Here is a 7,017-nt window from a genome sequence, read left to right on the forward strand (position 1 = left end):
TGGAAGAGGGTCTTCTCACGACCATGGTTTTGCTGTAGAGATTCAGACTTATATGTAAGTTCTCATACAGTATTTTCTTGTGTTATTTTTTCAGAATATGCATACACGCTGAAAGTGGATGAAAAGAGAGACGATGACCTCACCTGGAAGAAATGATGTTGTGTTGACGTTTTCTAAACAACAGCTCCGGCTCACGATTTCCAGCTCCGAGACCCGTTCGTGAGATTGTTAAACCAGGCTCCTCTGTCAGTTTGAACAGTGGTATACTCTGTGAGATTGATTGCTGCCGGTAGTTTGATCCAAGAAGGAAACCGCAGAACAGTTGATTGTGCATCGCAGAACAGCTGTGCACCGCAAAACAGGGACCGCATAATTGGGTAGCTGCCAAACCGACAGAAGGTACCATAACACAATGCGCCATTACTACTGGAGCTTAAGAATGCATAAGCTGCGGAAGATAACTGCACGAAGTTAACACGACGCCACTCCCTCGTAGAACATGAATATCCATGAATACACAACGCCACTCCCTCGCAGAACTGTCCCGCTCTATTCTGATGCCACGTGTCAGCTCGAGACTGCAGAACTCCCGGTTGTGCCGTTCTATTCCGATGCCCCATGTTAGCATGAGGAACAAAGGGACAACGAAAGTCCCTTTCAAAGGAATGCCTATCGGCCTAATTAACCAGAATCAATTAGTTAAACAGTAACTAATTAACAACCCTTAATTCCCTGCTACATTAATGAAGGATTAATTAACCCTCATGGTTAATTAATAGCCTCCCCGTCCAATCTCGCCGCTCCCGATATAATTAAATTAATCCTTAAATACATCGGGCCCACCTTTGTTAAAACCCCGTCACATCACATCTCTCGTCAACCATTATATCATACCTCTCAAATCCGACAGCTATTATGCATATCGCGCGACCCTTTGTGACCATGTGTTAGCGTGCGATTGCAGAGCGGTTTTGTGAACAGTGCCCTTGCCACGCGTCATTCATCCTATGGTATCAAACAGACAAGCTCAAATACTACCCCCCCTCCATAAGCGGTGCGATAGAAACCACTTACCGCTTCTACTAAATGACAAAATGTCTCATCATTCAGTTGCCACCAATTGTCATTTTCATTCACCCACTAATACCAACCATTTACCCGTTTAAACACAAAAACCCCAGTTTTGCTCGTTTTCACCTGATTATGCAGTAAAACCCTATGTAACCCATCTGCACTGCCTAAAGCCTCTGTTAACTGATTCAAGCATGGTTTACCTCCCGAAAAGCATTCTAGACTCACTCCATAGAGCTCTCAAGTTCAAATGAAACCTTTTCGACCTCCCCTGCAAACCAATGCTTTCTTAACAATTTGTTTTGTTTTATAGGTGATCAAAAGACCACATCCTTGGATAAACAGTCTTAATACTAGTCATAAGACCTGTTTATTCCATTAGTGTTATTAAATATATTCAAACAGAGATAGAAGATATAACATACAGTAAAAAGACAAGCAGAGGAAACATGAAATTAAACAATTTGTTGTTGAAATAGACAGTAAAAACCTAAAATATACTATGAAGGTAAAAGGACACAGTAAAGAACAGTCAAAGTGTATCAGGATTAAAGAGTAATAGATTGAAGACCAAGTCAAGTAAATCAGCTAGCATGAAGATAAACAACAGGAAGACAGTTACAAAACAGAGTATACAAATTCATGTCAAAGTAAAGACAAATGAAAAAACAATGCGGTAAAGTAAAAAGTAAACAATAAACAATAAAACAAAGTAAAAGTGAAAGTAAAAGTGAAAAACAGTTGAAAGGAATTTAAGGTTAAAAGATGAAATCAGAAAAGAAATGGTACAATTTTCAGAAATTTCCTGTTTAAGTCATAGTTTTGCAGAAACTATTGTGCCCACTCCAAGAAGTATTTTGAGAAAATGGAGGAGGTTTTTTGTTCCCAATAGTCTCATCTACAAAAACCTCTCTCATTGTTTACACAGGTATTACCAAAAGCAAGATAAGTGCATGTATTCACAGCCTATTTTTCAGTTTGTGCAAAGTCCTGTTTTTGACATCTTTTTGCAGAGAATATTATGAACAGCTAGAGATGAATTTTGGGAAATTGAGAGAGGTTTATCTCAACAACATTCATATATACAGAAACCTCTTTCACGTTTTACATATCTTTTATGGATTGAGATATACAAGCGTATCATTGGACCCTAAGTTTGCAAAATTTCTGGGGCAGAATGCACAAAGGAAGGATGCAGTTAGTGACTGGGATGCCTCATCATCAACTAAGAGTTGCTACCAAATTCGACTTTCTCTTCTTTGTCACCATAAATCCATAAACATAGTTCCAAATAGATTCATTAGTTTGGAATGTCCTTTATTAAAGTTCTATTAATGTAAACAGTTGGAGATATTTGTGAAACTAATCTTGATATTTTTTCAAGATATTTCAGTTTACAATTAGTATAAATACTTCTCCATTTGAAGTATTTTGTGTGGATTCTTAGACATTGTTATAATATTGATTATTTTGGAATAAAGTGTTGTTGGACCAACTTTTGTATGGCTTGTTGGATAAAGAATTGATGCAAAGGACTTTCCACAGATTTCTTGAATCAAAAACCGGATCAATAAGTCCTCTATACCTTATGTTTTAAAGTTCCTTTGTTTATTACATCATCTATGTTTCACATCTGAATGATAAAAGAAAAAGAGTAATTCAGAATATGCTTGATTGCACTCTGTTTTCAATCATTATTATTCTCCATGTTTTCTTCTGAATTAGGATAAACAGTGAAATCTTAATTGCTCATGTTTTCTAGTTTGTCCATTTTGATTATTTATTAAAGAATACTTAACTGCTCTTTAGTAGTAATCATTCAAGTTCCCTCTTTAAATAGGCTGAAGGATTCTTAACTGCCCTTCACCCATTTTAAACCCATTTCATCTATTCCAAGTTGTTATTCATTCCTTGTTTGACCATCTTGCTCTGTGAAACCATCTCTTGTTAAGAAACCAAATCCAGTTAAGCCATCTTCTTTGACTCCATTAGCCCAATGGCCTAAGCTACTCAGTCTTACACCTCTGCTATTGAATCTCACCACCCAAACTCAAACAAAACCCATAAACTTCATAACTAGCCTAACATCTTTCAAAACCAAGCTAAATCATAAAGAGAGAGGCCTCTTTCGGTATAGATTGTCTAGATTCTATACCTAAAAGTTGGTTTGTGGTTACCTCGGACCCCTTTCCTCTTCCCAACAACTTCAAGGAAAATCTAAGTGATAACAAGATGGATTCAGATAATAACTTAATCACTGCACTATACTCTGTAATGTTATTCGTTGTTTGACCAAGGCTTACTCCATGCATAGACACTAACTCATTAGAGGGTGAATAGATAACCCAAGCTGCGGAAGAAATGTTCCATGTACTACGACAAGCACCATCAACAAAACCAATGTATGTTTGAAGAGACGTCGACATCTGCAATATCAAGAGTAAAATCAAGATAAGCTGGAATAATGATAAGAGCACTCTCTAAACTAGGCACACTTTTCTAATCTAAAACACACCTGTTGTAAAGAAACTAATCTAAAAGAAAATCTCCACATAGAATTTAAAAATAATATCTCTTCAGATAAATTCCATTTCTGGGTTTATTCAAAGAGACATCGTCAAAATCTATCAATTCATAAGCCCCTTTTGTCAGCTTTCGCTTAACAATGTAAGGACCATGCCACATAGGTACAAATTTTCCAGCCCCTAGCTTATTATTCGCTTGATCATATACTAAAAATATGTCTCCTTCTGAAAAATTACAAGGTGTAACTCTCTTGTCGTACTAAGCTTTCATTCATTTCGCATGAGTTTCGTTTGCTATTGCAGCAGTGTGTCGATTCTCATCTAGCTGAGCTAAGTACAAAAAACATTTCTCTCCTTCAGAAGTAGCTGCGAGTAATTCTATGGCTAATTGTAATGATGGAATTTTGCATTCAATAGGTAACACTGCTTCCAAAACGTAAACCAGTTGAAAAGGAGTGAAACCAGTCAATGTTTTCACTGAGGTCTGATATGCCAAAAGTGTTGAAAGTAGCATGGTATGCCAATTGGACTTATGAATACCAATGATTCTTTTAATCATAGTGACTAAAAATTTATTGATAGCTTCAACTAGACCATTAGCCTTCGGGTAATACGGAGTAGGGCTATCGTGGCACAGGCCAAGTTGATCTATCTATCCAGTCATCATGATATTTTGAAAGTGACTTCCATGATCAGTAATAATAGCTTGAGGAACACTGAATCTAGCAATTATATGATTGAATATGAAAGTTGCAATAGTCTTGCCATCTTTCAAAAATTAGGCATTACCTCAGCCCACTTAGTAAAATAATCTATCGCTAGGATAATATACGCATGCCCCCCAGCCGAGTGAGGGTTACACGTAACAAAGTCAATGCCCCACTTTGTGAAAGGACCAACAACAATTATATGGTGAAGATGAGTGGGTGGAGCATGCATTTTACGATCAAATATTTGACAATTGTGGCATTTCCGGATTGCATAGATACAATCTTTGAATAAGGATGGCCAAAAATAATCAATGCGCAATATCTTTTGGTTGTGGCATACCCAGACATATGACCACCACATGCTCCAGAATTACAGTCATTCAAAACCTTTTCAGCTTCCTCATGAGTTAAACAATGTCAGAAAACAGAATCCAATCCACAATGATAAAGTGTATCACCAATAATATTGTATTGTTGGGATTGGAAATGTATTTTCCGTCGCTGAGATCGTGAGATTTCAGGCTGAAATGATTGGGTTTGGAGATAAACAATAATATCTCCATACCAAGGGTCAAGAGTACTGATAAGAAATAAGGATTCATCCGCAATGGGCTGTTCCACCACAGTTTCAGTATCAGTACGCGGGAAATCACACATCAGTTTGGAAAAAACCAAAGATTTCTTTGCCTTGGATTTTTCAAATTCCAAGTCAAATTCTTACAAGATAACTATCCATTTGGAATACTTGCCCCCTAGCAATTGTTTAGTCAAGATATACATTATAGGGTTATAGTCAGAAATTACCGTGGTTTTGTGTAATAAGAAGTAGTGACGAAATCTTTGGACAATTTGGATAGCTGCCAAGGCTAATTTCTCCACATGCGAATATTTAAGCTCAGTTGGATGTAGATTTCGACTAAGATAGTAAATCACATCTTCATTGTTGAATTCATCTTCCTGAACTAAAACCATGCCAATGGTGGAATGTGAAGCGGTGAGATACAAAAAGTAATCCTGGTTGTAATTTGGAGGATGCAATAACAGCGCATGGGTTAATGCATGTTTAAGTGCATCAAAAGATTGATCAGCGATCTCATCCCAAAAGAATGGAATATTCTGTTTTAACAACCTGGTAAAACCTTTTGTTATCTCTACGTAGTTAGGAATGAAACGATGTAAATTTTTTTCTTTCCCTTGCAAACTTTGGAGTTGGCAAAGAGTCGAAGGAGGAGGTAGATTGACGATAGCTTCAACCTTTGAGGGTTCGACATGAATGCCAAGATCAGTTTCGGTTGAATAGGAATCAGAAAATGACTGTACAACCCGATATGCATTTTCAAAGGGACTCAAAGGCATCGCGCCATCAAATGAATCCACCTCAGAATCGAAAGGTACTATCCAAGGATCATCAAAAGTAACAGTATTCGATGAAATCATATGAATATTTGCAATAGAAGGTGATACATTAGGAGGAGGGAAGGAAAACGTTCCCAGTAAACCAAAATCTTTAGTCAAACCTACACCAACATCCTTGTAAGGGATATTCAATTTACCGATGTGCTGAATACTATCTGTAGAGGCTGGGTCGGATGAGAAATAAGTCCGTTGGTTTATCGTAACGATTTTTCTATTATGAGGAAACTTGATTAGCCGAAAAAACCAATGAAACAATAGTAGTCATAGCATAATACCAACTGCGATCTAGGAGAAGATTGTAATCTAGAGGGGCATCAACCACTTCCACATCTAGATTTATGGTTTTGCCTTCGACCCCTATAGGTAAATCCTGCAAAATACCAAAGGGATGGAACCCTCGGCCATCAAAAGCCTTTAGAATTGTCGGAGACTGATTGAGTTTGGGAGAACCAAGCGATTTTCAACATTGGATCGACATAATACACGTAGAAGCCCCTTCATTAATCATAGTCTGAAAGCAAGGTCTATTTTTGACTAAAACTAGAATCTAGAAAGCCTTTTGATGAGGTAGGTGGGGTGTACTATTCTATAAATCGAAGATTATTAGGTTCGAATCCTGAACCTTGACAGCTCCTATAGAAGACAATAGTAATTTATGTTGTGATGGGCACGATTGCAGCACTTCAAAAGCTGACATTATTGAAGGGGAAATAGATAGATCTTCAACAATGTTGTAATTCTGAGTAGCACTCACATGTGGATTGAAAGCTGATTTACGAAGTAAACCTTTAGCAGGTGGTTTGATTACTAAGTCAGGGTTGGGTTTCTCGATCTGTAGTGGATCAGAACCAGGAGGAGGTGTAGTTGATGTGTTCGAATTAGAAGATTCTGCTTCTTTACCACCAACAAGATTTTTACTACCATAATCTTGCGATCGCGTCGCAATCTTGACATGAGACATCATTATAATGGGTTCTTCTGAGGCATTTGAGGAAGAACCAATCATCTTAGTATCTTGAGTAGGAAAAGGATCCTTCAAGATAGTAAGCATTTGAGAACCTTTAATGAATTCTGAAACCTTTGCTCAATGTGGGCATTCTTTGGTAAAATGATCCTCGTCACAAATGAAACAAGGATAGCGAGGTTTCCATTTTTCGTCAACTGATTCATTTTTATCTGTTTTACTTTTGAATTTTGTTTATTTTTCTTCTTCCCCTTCTTTTTATTACCAGATTTTGATTTGGTCGTAGATGATTCTATGACATGGATGTCGACAGAAATTTCAGCAGAAGAAT

Source organism: Pinus tabuliformis, chromosome 3_1 (genome assembly GCF_031772625.1).
Source record: "Pinus tabuliformis cultivar Carrire ecotype Pingquan chromosome 3_1, CPIR1, whole genome shotgun sequence".
Taxonomy (NCBI): domain Eukaryota; kingdom Viridiplantae; phylum Streptophyta; class Pinopsida; order Pinales; family Pinaceae; genus Pinus; species Pinus tabuliformis.